Raw genomic sequence first — 13,636 nt, forward strand, 5'->3', positions numbered from 1 at the left:
CAAGTGCTTAATGCCTGTCTTTGTCCAGGACCAGCTGGAGCACGGGGCTCAGAGATCAGGGCATCCCGTGGAGGCGAGTCTCTTTTGGTCCCACCAGGACCTCTGCAGGATCTGGGACCTTCATCCTATGCTTGTTTATGAAAGCAATCCAGACAACTTCTGCAGATGATTAAAATGGCTCCTGCAAAGCCCAGCAGCTTCCATCTGCTGGTCTGCAGCGGCAGCGCAGGCAGAAGGGCCTCTGCTATGGCCCTCCCTCCCCAGAGCATCCCTTCTCTCTCAGGCTGTCTTTCATGGTTGAAGACGTGACCTCAGGTTGGAGGACAATTGTGCATCTGTGAGGAGAGGACAGGTGGCTCCAACTTGAGCTCTGTGTTGCTTTTCCCAGCCCTGCTGGTGACCTCCTTTCCTTTGCAGAAAGGCCCTACCCAGGTGGCTGCCCGCAAAGCTGAACTCTGTAGGAGTTTATACTGATCAGTCCTCAGCAAATCCCTCTGATTTGCTATCACTCCCAGCTTCTGAAATGATTCCCCAACTCCACCTTCAGGCACTTGGAATCAGCAATCAAATATTCCAAAGAGGGAGCAGAAAAAGACACAGGTGACATACAAAAGACACAGGTGTGCTCCAAGTGTGTAGGAACAATTGCGCCCTGCACAACAGCTGGAAGTCATCATATGGGGGAACTAGCTCAGGTCAGAGCCTCAGGAAACAGAGGCTGCTCTGAACGAGGAAGGCTCATTGCAGCGTGCGTTGAGACGGGCTGCACAGTACAGTGGGAAAGCCAGGAGGTGGCATCCAAGACCCGAGCACACAGATCCAGAATGGTTTCCCAAGCAGCAGCTTAGGAGTAGGTTACAGCCGGTAATAGCAGATGAAACACATCTGGATTTTGCTCTGCACCTTTCTCTTCACATTGGGATGGGCAAAGTGCAGGCACTTCAGACAAAGTCATTCTGTGTTAAGTTACCAGAGGGAGATCCCATTTTTTCATCAGCTATAGCATGCCCACAGAAAGACCCCACTGAACCCCAATGGGCTTGCTGAGAGGGTCTGGGCTTCCAGGATGAGGAGTGTGATGCTAACCATCCTAATATGATGCAGGTGAGGAAGCCACCAGCCTACAGCAGCGTAGGGATGAGGCAGCAGATGGCACTAGGAGACCAGCTCAGGAAGATCTGAGCAAGTCAGGATGCTTGGAGGGAGATGAAGCTATCTCTGGAATAGTAGAATCAGAGAAATCATTAGGTTTGGAAAAGACCTCTAAGATCATCTAGTCCAACCATCCACCCACCACCAACTCTGCCCACTAACCATGTCCCTCAGTGCCACATCTACACATTTCTTGAACACTTGCAGGGATGGTGACTCCACCACCTCCTTGGGCAGCCTGTGCAAATATCAGTCCAGTACAGACCCTAGAGCCACTGGGCAAGAGACCCACTATTTCCTACACTCTCTGGGCACAGAAGACTGACTCTACAGCTTTATCTGGTGGGCTTCATGCCACCCAGATAGACACACTCCTTACAGCATCCTCTGGCTCCCAGGAGGGAGCGGAAACCTACTGGGAACCAAATCTCCCTGCCGCTTGCCCAAGAAAGAGAAGAGAAAGTGGAAGGGAATGAGTAAGCTTAGAGGGTTCGGGGTAGAAACATCTTGCAGATGGCCAGGCAGGGCTCACTCAGCCTACACGTGGCACTGTTGGAAGATGCCAGCTGACTGACCTTGCTCTGGGAACAGGGTCTGGTGCTGCAGTTCTAAGCACCGCTCTTAGCCAGAATCAACAACAAGCAGCACTGCTTCCACGTGCTTGGCTCAATAAGGCATCTGATGGTTTGACAGACAGCCTGATAAGCACATCACTGCCTTCACCTACAAATGGAACAAAGTTGTTCCTCAAGAAATAATGCATTTCTCACCTCACCACCACCACCCTGCACCCCACAGCTGAGTCTTTCTGGGGATGTTAATGAACGAGAGTATCTCCAATCCCAAGAGCTCATTTCTGCAAGGAAAACATCCCCAAGTAAATCACTGGACACAGGTCACGACTATCCCATTCTGAATCAATCCTTGTGTTTGTGTCCCATGCACATCAAAATGCAGACAAGGATAAAAGGAGAAAATCTTATCAGTTTCACTGCCATATTTTTAGCTTACCCCTCTGTAATCTTACCCATCAGTAATGGAATACTGATTTTCCATGGAAATTACCAGTTGTAAGAACATCCTCTCTTTTATAAGTGTGGTTTTGGGGCAGCCTGGAGGAACTAGAGTAAACCATTTCTCTCGTGCAGACCAGCCTCAATGTGGTGGCATCTTTCTGAAATGCAACCTCTGTATTTTTCAACAGCTGCATCTTAAAATGGCCATCTCTTGCCTTGAGCCGAGTGCTGTGACATGGACATCTTGTGCCTCTAAAAAAGGCTTACTTGGAAATCCCAGGGACCACTGTCCTTGTTGTCTAAAAATATATTTGCCATGGTTGAAGAACGATAGACACCTCGGGAGGAAGCACGGAGTTCCCATGACGGATTTAGTTTTATTAAACAGACACAGGAAAACCTGTATCTTAAAAAAAAAACCTGGTCCCTTGAAAACTAATCCCTCTTGAGAAAGGGGGGAGTTTCCAGTTGGATACAAGTGAAAAAGACGACACTGAGCTGCTGGACGGGGGGCAAAGTAGTAGAGCGGGATTTCTAACCTTCCAGACTTTCAGGGCATGGCTGGAGAAGCCCTTGGGCATCCCACCTTAGCTTGGAGCAGGAGGGTGGGCCGAGCCTTTCAGCCCTCACACTTTCTCTGATTGTTGCAATTCATGTGGATGTTGAATAGAAGAAGGGATATGTCTGGTTAAGAAGTTCACTCTGGCCACATTTAATAGGAAACCATTTATCACTTAATGCAAATGGATAAATTTCTTTTTAACAGATCTCATTTCTCAGTGTTTGCTTCTCATCACATGCACCCCTAAGAAAGCACTGTGCTTTCTTATGAAATATAAGTTCATAAGTTTCTTATGAAATATAAATTCATTTCTATAAATGAAAAATGGAACAGCTTTTCAAACTGTTTGTGTTTAAAAAGATCATTACACATGCACACACCAACCCAAAGCCAGTAAGTAGCTTGGGTGTCCAAGGAAAATATTCTGTGGTTAAGAGAAAGGTGATCTCCTGCAGATATGTGTTGTCTATTGGATCAGAGTAAAGCTGCGATGCACGTGAGGATCCTGATGTCATCCCAGTAGAATCTTTTTGCATGGACAATAGTGTACGTCATTTCTGGTCCTTATTAAAATGTGTTTTAACTCCCTGTGGGGAAAAAAAAACGATGCCAGCTGTTTTAAATCATTCTGATAATATTCTTTTAGGAAATCGTTAATACAGAGTTTATATCAGCACTGACGCTTTTGTGACCAAGATTGCTGGGAGCAAAGCCTGGGCTAAACAACAAATCAGAGCTGTTGTGCAGGAAAACAGGTAGAGAAATGCTACATGGCCAATCTGCTGCTAAATAAGTCCATTAAACTAATCCTGTAAAAAGACAAATATAGAAAAGTAAAAGCAAAAGCACAGAATGAATTTTTTTCATTATGTGATGAAATCAAATTTCTCCTAGTAATTGCACCAGGATCTCAAGCAGAGAGAAGCTGAACTGGTTGCTGTGGCATGTTGTGCCGGACCCAGGTCACACTCAACACACAGAAGTGGCTGCTACGGATATCTTTCAGTGGAAAGCCCCATGAAACTGAAGGACTGGGTTTCCTTTGGCCCAGAGGAGCGCTCTGAGCGTTGCAGGTGATTCAGCTTGTTCCTGTGTGGCGTTGCCCGGCAGGTGGCCCAGAACAACTTTTCATTTTCAATCCAACAAAAACAAGAGGCAACTCATTCCGGCTTGAAGTAACACAAAGAAAATAAACCGCAAAGAAAACAAAATCTCTGCTCCTGTCTTGGAGAGAAGCACCTCCTCCACCCATGGAGCCACACCGTGCCTTTCCCTTTGAGTCATATTTGCCCACAGCAAGACTTGAATCCTCCTGTCTTCCTCAGCTGAAGTCTTTTGTATTATTCCAGCAGTGGAGAGGGCCCTAGGCTGATTCATGGCTCTGAGATCTCATTTTCTTCCAACACAGCAGCTCATTTGCACTCTGAGATCCTTCCTGGCTTTGCCCCTTGCTCCTCCAGAAGCGCACGGTTCCCCTTCCCCATCAGCAGCTTCCCAGCTGAGAAGCACAGCCCTGGATATGTCTCTGTCAACCTGTTTAGGCAAGAAGCATCAGCTTATGAAGTCTTGAACAGAAAACAAGGTTTGTCCTGTGGCATTCCAGGTCCTATCATTTGTGAAATCCTTTTTTAATGCCCTGTTGCAACCTTCTTCCATCCCTCAGCTGGTGAACGGTATGCGGGGATCCAAATCCTCAAGTGGGGGTTTAGGGGGTGGAATCCTTCCCAGTGTCAGAGAAATGCAAGATCGAGACCTTCTGATGAGGCTGAATGGGTACAAGTCTGTGAAGCTGGAAAATGTGAAGGAACTGATGTGGTCGTCAGGCCGCTCTCCATCATGTCTGAAAAGTCATGGCTGTCAGGAGAAGCCCCCAGTGACTGGAAAAAGGGAAATATTACTCCCATTTACAAGAGAGAGTGAAAGGAAGGAAGAAGAAAGGAAGTAGGGAACTATAGATCAGTGACACTCACCTCTGTGCCTGGGAAGATCATGGAACAGGTCCTCCTGGAAGACATGTTAAGGCTCATGTGAGAAGAACAGGTGATTCCACTCAGCCAGCACAGCTTCACCAAGGGAACATTGTGCCTTACCCAATCGGTGTCCTTCTGTGATGGAGCGATGGCATCAGTGGAGAAAGGGAGGGCAACTGATGTGGTCTACCTGGACTTGTGCAAATCCACATCCACACACCACAACCTCATCTACAAACTGGAAAGATATGAACTGTTCAGTGGGTAAGGAATTGGTTGGGTGGTTGCAGCCAGAATGCTGGGGTCAACGGCTCAATGTCCGGCTGGAGGCGGTGATGAGCAGCGTCCCCCAGGGGTCCGTGTCATTATCAGCACTCCTCAGCATCTTCATCAGTGACACAGATGATGGGATTGAGTGCACCCAAAGCAATTTGCTGATGGCACCAACCTGAGCGGTGCAGTGGACACAACGTGAGGAAGGGACACCATCTAGAGGGACCTGGACAGGCTTGAAAAGGGGTCACACATAAACCTAATGAGGTTCAACAAGGCCATGTGCTACACTTGGGTCATGGGTCCCCAGTGCAAGAAAGATGTGGAACTGTTGGACTGTGTTCAGAGAAGTGCCACCAAGAGGTGCATCTCTCCTATGAAGAAAGGCTGAGGGAGTTGGGGGTGTTCAGCCTGGAGAAGAGAAGGCTCCAGGAAGACCTCACTGTGGCCTTCCCATACTTAAAAGCAGCTTATAATTAGAAGGGGGACAGACTTTTTACACATTCTGGTAATGATTAAGGGGAAATGGTTGTAAACTAAAAGAGGGGAGATTTAGATTTGATGTTAGGAGGAAATTTTTCACTCAGAGAGTAGAGAGGCACTGGAACAGGTTGCTCGGAGCTGTGGATGCCCCATCCCTGAAGATATTCAAGGCCAGGTTGGCTGGGGCCCTGGGCAGCTTGGTCTGGTGCCTGATTTAGTGGGTGGCAGAGCAGCTGGAACTAGATGACCTATAATGTTCCTTCCAACTCAAGCCATTCTATGATTCTGTGAAATCCAAGTGGATTCCTGGCAGGGGAATTAGAAAACATTTTTCTACACTAGAAAAAAATAAACATATCTCAAGTTACAATTTCTTCAGAGGCTCACTGCAGGTTTTTAAAGCCAGTTGCCAAAAGCACTGTGCAGCGGGAGCCACTGGCAATGTCACGAAGAATCCAAAGCAGGATAGCTGAATCTAGATGTGCTCATTTTGGCTGAGATTTTTAGTCCTACTGTACTCAAGTCTAAAACTACATTTTCTCTATCACCAGTATTCATCCCAGAGAACATGAAAGTGCACTTTTAATCAGTGCTATAAAAAAAAACACCAGAAAACATAATGTCAAAATGTCAGAAAAATACATTTCCCCCCAGATTATGGTCAGAGAGTTTTCTTCCCCTCCTGCATGGCTAATGTTGTGAGAGTGCAGAAATGAGCAGGTCTAGCAAAGGAGTTGCATGGCCATGTCAAAATGGGTTGGCAGTGCAAACTGTTAGTGATGATTAGCTTTTTAACGGCTGTGTCCATCAGTATGCTTGTGAGAAAGAGGTAATGATTGCTAGTTTGCTAGTTACAGTTGTGGTGATAAGCAGAGGTGGACTCTGTCACGATGGCCCATAGCCTTGCAAAAAGACGTGCCCAGCATTTAATTAGGAAACAGCGGCAACTTCCAACTCAGTCACTGCTTTAGAAGACAAGGAAATACACAGGTGAGCCAATTCTGTAATCTTCTAACGTGTAAGCTATTTTGGAAGGATGAAGGGAACAAACAGGTCATGTGTGGCATCCTAAAGCCCAACCAGTTACAGACAGCCTGCAAGTTAGGACCAGATCTTCCTGGCCTCTTTCCATCTTTGCATCCAGGGATGTAAAAGTTTGCCATCTGCCAAGGGTTAAAAGAGCAGTTTCCATCTGTGTCATCAATCCGTCACACAAGTTCTTTGCTGGGTTTTCTTGAACATCACCCTTCTAGGCCCTGGGCTTCCACTTCTTGCCAAGACATGCTGAAATTCTGAGTCAACTAAACCGCTCAGGTGGATTTCAGACTTCCCAGCATCCCATGAGCATGCCTATGGGTATAACCGAGATCACTGTCCAGCTAAAGGGAACCAAAGTAGCAAGGCTGGAACTGAAAAAGGACACGATGTGAAAAACGAGAACAAGCAAATCACACAGTGCTCTGTGCTGTCTGGGGGAACCCTTGCAGATGTATGCTGTTGGATTGACCTCCAGGGCAAGGTTGGGAGAAGGATGCATCACCCTGCTTGTGTAGGAGCTCAGCTATGCAGCAGCAGAGGAGTCATAACCTATGGGAGGAATTTGGTAGCCCACACACTGCAAAAAGCTGAGCGTTCATCAGTTAGAGTCTCACTTGCTTTTGGATGTGTGCAGAAGGACTACCTTGTATTCCTGCTTGCAGTCCCATATCCTCTCTGGCTCTCTGCACTGGGGACCTTTAACGTCCTCGCATGTTTGGCTTTTCCTTCCCTGCTCAACTCAAGCTGGTTTTCCTATGCTCAGCCTCCTCCTCCAGAAGCTGCTTTTTCCATTGCACTCCTGAGAAATGCTATTTGTACATGGACCATGAACTTGTTCTTCCAGCCACACCCAACTTTCAGTTGTTTGGCCCAAAAATGATGCTCCAGATCATGCCAGATTCTCATGGTATCCAGGTGAATATGCAAGTCCTACATACCTTTCATGAAAGTAATGTGTAGCCTCTGACTGGAGCATAGGTTACTACCATTGCAGCCCACCCTAACAGTTCCTGTAGCATTTGGTTAATCTTTTTCCTCCCTGGAGAAGAGCAGAGAACCACAAGAATGTCTTTCTCCTGAAATTAACACCTGAAATTAACGGGTTGGAAAACCTCCCTGGCAACCTTACTTCGCTGCTGGGCTCTCCACGTTTCCTGGGACACCGCTGAAAAGGGAGTTGTTGTGCTGCCTGGATGTGGGAAAGGATGAAGAGGTAGAAGTGCCAGAACTCACAGGTTGAGTTAAAGACAGTTTACCAGATGAATCAAAGCCATGTTGTGCAAGCAAAGGAATTCATATGCCACTTCCATTGGTTGGCAGGTGCTCAGACCCAATGCTGGGCAGCATCCAGCTTCCTGCTCCTGGGGATGTTCACTGCACAGGCCACTTAGATTCACCTCATCTGCTCACACTGCAGAGCTTATTTCTTTCCTTATCATGGTTTTGCTAGACATTTACCCAAGTATACTCTGAATTTGTTTTGTTGATGTCTCAACCTATTTTGCCCACATGGCCAAAATACGGGTGTTCCACTGGGGCCAATACTTACTCTCCTGTTCATACTGGTCTCAGAACATGGGTCCCAGTGACAGATTAGAAAGAAGAGCTTCACCTCTTGAGAAGGGGAAGTTATTCAGTCTCCTGTGAGATCCAGAATTCATTTCTAGCCCTGGGTGGCTGAATTTATTGCACGTAGGTCACTTTGTTTAAGAAGATGCGATGTCAACACATTAAAAAAAACTTCCCAGACAAATCTTGAGAGGCAGGGCAATAAACTGGTACTAGCTTCCGTGATGCGCTTGGTATTTTTATTCCCCTCTGTTCCCTCATCTATGCGGTTTGCAACTAATTCCACAGAACTTTGTTATATGAGATGTGTTTAAATATGTGATTTTCCTTTTAAATAGATTTTCTTTGTAACGGTATCAGACTTCACCATGAATGGGGAAGGCATAGATTAGATGTGACTGCAAACCAAAGCAAACAACTGCCCCCAGCCCGGGGCCACTGGTGCTAAGGCCAGGTTCTTGCAGGGAGACGCTGTGATGAATGGCCCAGAATGAGGAAGATACAACATGCAAAATCTGCTCCCACACACAGCCTACCTTGAAGCACTGATCCCTAACGACAAATATCGTGACTTTTTGTGTAGCCTGGATCCCCAACTTCCTTATGCACTATCTTCAGCACAGGGTTTGCTCCTTGTCTTCAAAGCCTCCTTGTAGCTACTCCCTCTCTGAGTACCACTCTGCATCTCTCATCAAGCCATGCTTCTTTGGTGGTCTCATGTCCCGTACCTCTGCTCCACTTGCTTGGAGCTGTCTGCTCCACCAGCCAGTCCTCCAGAAATGAAAGCACTCACCCTAAAACCAGCCTCAACTCTCCTGCATGGATCATACCCAGCTGCCTATGAAGACTTAATGATGATTTCAGAAAGGTTGTGCCAGGAGGATGGGAAAAGCTCTGAAAAGCATACAGGCAGCTTCTGCATCCTTCCACCATCACAAGTCCCTTCTTAGGCAAAAAAGATGATGACACAAACAGCCCAAAACGTAGTTCCGTTGACTGTACCTCCAAGCCTGTGCCAAGCTGTTTCTCTATGGGTACCTCCAAGTACCACGTGGTGAGTCTCAAACCATCCGGGTGTCAATGGTATAAGAAAAGAAGATACTGAGGAAAGGTGCACGGTAATAATACTTATAGAGACACGTAGCTTCAGGGTGGTACACAAAGAAAGAGATGCACAAGAGAAGGGAAGGAATGTCATTGACTGCTTGGTTTTGGCTGTGCTCACGGAAGCAGGACTTGGAGTAAATCCTTCCAGAGGACAATGGACAGGCTGGTCAACTGCAAAGTTCAGCAGAGGGTCACCAACATGGTTAAGGCTAAAGAACATGGCATATGAAGACATGCTGAAGCAGCTGGGCTTGTTTCACCTGGAAAAGAGAAGGTTTCTGGGGAATGTTATTGCTGCCTTCAGTAGAGACTGAATATAGAGAAGATAGAACCAGACTCTTCTCATCTCAGAGGTGCCCATAGAAAACAACAAGCAATTATTTGCTCAAACTGCACTACAGACACACCAGTTGGACTTAAGGAATGAAGTCTCCATGCTCAGTGTAGCCATGGGACAGGCACAAAGATATGTTAAGGGATTGTCAGCCACGAGGACATCACTGACCAGACTGGATAAAGCTTTGATCAACCTGATGAGGTTAACTCCAGTTAACCCTGACTTAGGCAGGAGCTGGACAGAAGAACCATGGTTGGCCCCTCTAGGTTACATCTGTCGGTCAGTCAATGTATGATGCTAACTTTGGATGCTGGCACTTCTTTGCCCCACTTCATCTTAATTCAGTGAACAAGACTCAGAAAGTTGTTACTCTGATGCATTGCAGAGGAGGATCTGGGCAGAGGCCACTGGGTTCAGAGGGCACGAACAACTTGACTGCTCAACTTTGCAGGGTTAATATCAGAATTGAATTCATGCAGGAATTTCAGTAGGGGATTGTGTGGTCGTAGCATGTGAGGGATCATGGATTAAACATTACCAGTTAATCCAGGTGACTCCTCTGGATTAAGAGACTTGCAGCCCTAGAGTCACATTCTGAACAAGGCTCCCACCCTTAGCTCCCACACATGGTATCAAGGTGGGGGGTCAACGGCTAGAGGAGATTTGGCATTTTCCTGTGTCAAAAAAATGACTGTGAAGTCAGTAAAACTGTACTTCAGAAAGGAAATGGGAGCAGTGGGTCATATACCTACCCATGTTGTTGCATGGGATTGATGTGACAACGTCAGAGCAAGGAAAGAAGCGGTGCAAGAGTCTTTGAAATGCACTAGCAAACAGATCACGCTGTTTGGAAAGCTGTTTCGTAACTGCAGATGCCCCAAGAACATTTTGTTATTCCAAGGCACTGAGAGCAGAGCTTGGGGTTTAAACCCCTACTTACATGTACCTGAGCCAGTGCTTCAAGCACCAGGCACTGACGTAAATGTAGACAGATTTGCCACCACCCAACAACTCAGGAAATCTGGGTGAAGAGAGGTGTTTCTGCATACATGACGCGGGAGCTAGCTGTGGAGTAAAGCAGAGCTTCTCTGGGTAGCAGCCCTGCCTTGGACCCTTACATGTAACCAAATTACCTTGAGTGACTTCTGGGCAGTTTGGCCCCTGAGTCACTCACACTACTGCGTACTACAGGCTTGGAGTACTCCAGGCAATGGCACAAAAAGGGTGGACAAACACCCCAGCTGGACAAAAGTCAGTGCCAACAAAGGTTGGTGGTAAGTATTTCTCAGACCAAACATGGAAACAAGGGACAGGATAGCCGCAGTGAGCGACACAAAAGGAACAGGCACCCCTCCCTGGACAGGAGGAAGTGCATGCCTCCACGCATGATAAAAGATCTTTGGATGACTTTATCACAAGCGGACTGTGAATGATTAGCTAAGCATCACTGTTGTGGGGAAAATTAAACAAAATACAAACTGACGGGAGGACCCAAAGTGTGATACCCTTTAAGCATGAACAAGGAAGTGAGCAGCTGAGGATTGAAGAAACCATAAGTGTAAGCTATGCAAATAGCCACCACTTCAGGAGATTTCATATTAACTGAATTATGGAATTGATGGAGAAGGCAGAGTGAGTGGTGGCACGTAGGCACAGGGACAGACGAATGTCCTGGCTCAGAACAGAATGATGCAAAACCTGATAACCTGCAACCACAAAGTCTCCCAGAGCCTTGAAGCAGTGAGATAAAACTACCCAAGGTCTTGATTATGACCTTATGGCTGAGATGTTGTCACGGAAATCCCTTTCTCCAGGATGGAGGACAAGTATTTTCACGCTTTCTTAAAAGACTTCTTTTTTGAAATGCTGTCAAAGATACTGGTGGATCTGAACAAGTGTTTTAGCATTTTCTGCTCTGGTTAGACAGAAATAGAATTGTTAGGCTGAAATGTGCAGGAAGCTTCAGAGAAATCCTGTTGAGCATGACTGCACTTCCCAGGGAAACATGGAGACCTCTTCTGGGGTAAATAATAAGGGAAATGAAAGAAACTGCATTGAGTGTAAAACCTGCTTGAGTTGAAATGGTCCAGAGGGGTGTTTCAGAACTTGCAAAGAAGAAAAACGCATGCTGAGTTTGCCTGATGGAAGTAAACTGACTTACGGTCGTGTCAGCAAGGCATCCTCTCATCTACTAAGGGAACAACAACCCTGATCATCGACATTTTAGGTAAACACATTTTTGTTGAGCTGATGTGAAGTGAAGCTGCTCTGGCAATACAGACTGTTTTGCACTATAAACTGACGATTATGACATGACCTTCATAGTACTCCTACTGCCATGCTTGAGGGAAATATGCATACCTTTTGTGGTCAGAAGTCGTCGATGCCTACCAGCTTTCAAAAAAAAAAGAAACAAAAAAGAAACAACCAAGTCCTCAGCAGTTTTTATTTGGAGCTTTCTTTGGCTGGTGGTCAAAAGAGTTTGCCAGGTAGCACTGAAAGGCAAACAACGAGAAACAGACCACGACATGAGCTTCAAAGCTTCTTTTAAACCAGGATCTCAGAGGAACTTCATAGCAGCTGGCCAAGACCTTGTGATATTTAAGGATTAGACCCACACTGGACATCAAGTACTGTCAGAGAAAATACAGATGGAAAACATGAAGTGGAATAAGAAGAAAAGCTGAAAAGAGGAGAGGAAATTGAAGCTGGAGTGCTGACAGCCATGGCAGGGAGAGGTGGAAGAGCTGAAGGGACCGGTTCTGCCTCAACAAAAAGCTGTTTGTCTGCACCAGTGCTGCCAAGGAACTGCCTTCCTTCACATCCTGCAATGGGGCAGGGAGCAGAAGCTGTCCAGCCACGTGGCTGTGCTGGCAAAGGGCATCGCTGCACCTTGAGAAGAGCCAGCACCACCAGTTCCTGCTGGAAGAACAAACTTTCAGTCTGCTGGGTTATTCAAAGCACAGCTTAGGCTGCATGGGAATCATTAGCATCCCCAGACGTGCTTAATTCTGGGCAACTCTGCTTACTCAGGGTTTTCCTTGAAAATCAGTGGGTAGAATCACAGAATCTCCAAAGTTGGAAAGTATCTCCAAGATCATCCAGGCCAGCTGTCCACCTACCACCCGTATTTCCCCACTAACCCACGTCCCTCAGTACAGCATCTAAACACTTCTTGAACACACCACGGCCTGTCCTGGAGCATAGCTTGAAGGCTGGCTGCAACATGCCCCAAAAAGGAGCCACAAGCAGGTGCCTCCAGCAAACAGGCACATTTAGGAGGAGCAAGCCACTCGCTGTGTTTCTGCAGTTTGCGGAAGTGTAAACACTGGGGCTTCGTCAAGGGAGGTGTAGTGCTGTATAAACACTGAGTAACGCGTCCTGTCACAGCTTCCCTTGCACATGCTCCTTCCCCTGCCCTTGTAACCACAGGTCAGCTCCACTAATTCCACCCTGCCTCCGACAAACATCACTGGGAACAAGAGATACAGCTGGCCCCGATGCAGAAACGTGTCAGCCCTCGCTTGCCTGCAAGGTAAAAAAAGGAAAGGAAGTTCAGAGGTACTGCCATTCATGCAAGCAAACAAATGCAGCAGGAAGAAGTAACAACTTGAGCAGTTGAGGCTATTTTTAAATGGTTCTGGCACCACTGCACGACATATCCCGAGTGTTTTGTTTTGTTTTTCAAAGGCAGAGTTTTTAAATGCAGCCCAAGTTTGAAAACTCTCACCTTCGGGCTGCTCAAGGAACAGCGGGGTGAACGATCTGGAGATCGCAGCCTGCAAAGGATCTCACACAGAACGCCTCCTCCAGGGCCTGAAATCTCGAGCTTCTCCCCGCAGCCCATCGCCCCGCGGGGAAACGGCGCGCAGACGCCGTGTGGCCGCAAGGCCCCAGGCCTGCCGCCCGCTGCCCGCACCGCGCGGGAGACGGCGCCGCATTTACGCCGCGCTGAGCGAAGAGCGGGGACGGAGCCCGGAAAGAGGACGGGGCCCCGAGCGGGGACGGGGCCCGCAGCCCCCAGCCGGCCGTCCCCGACTCCGCGGCACCGTGAGGCCGGAGCGGGGCTGCCCGGAGCTGGGCCAGGCCGCGGCGGGGCCAGGGGGAGCGGGGCGGCGCCGGGCCGGTC

The 13,636-nt window shown here is 47.6% G+C and overlaps 1 long non-coding RNA gene across 3 annotated transcripts; it reads right to left on the bottom strand.

The window, feature by feature from the left end:
- Positions 1-2,594: 2,594 nt before the first annotated feature.
- LOC125698140 (uncharacterized) lies at positions 2,595-13,633 on the bottom strand. 3 transcript variants are annotated; one of them, XR_007379086.1, is made up of 4 exons: positions 13,238-13,633; positions 4,821-4,938; positions 4,701-4,734; positions 2,595-3,317 (listed from the first exon to the last, which is right to left on the bottom strand). It is a non-coding gene; the product is annotated as an uncharacterized LOC125698140 (long non-coding RNA). The 3 variants fall into 3 exon arrangements; XR_007379085.1 differs by having other exon boundaries at positions 2,595-4,607; XR_007379084.1 differs by having other exon boundaries at positions 2,595-4,607; positions 4,701-4,938.
- Between the last annotated feature and the right edge of the window lie 3 nt (positions 13,634-13,636).

Source organism: Lagopus muta, chromosome 10, assembly GCF_023343835.1.
Source record: "Lagopus muta isolate bLagMut1 chromosome 10, bLagMut1 primary, whole genome shotgun sequence".
Classification (NCBI taxonomy): domain Eukaryota; kingdom Metazoa; phylum Chordata; class Aves; order Galliformes; family Phasianidae; genus Lagopus; species Lagopus muta.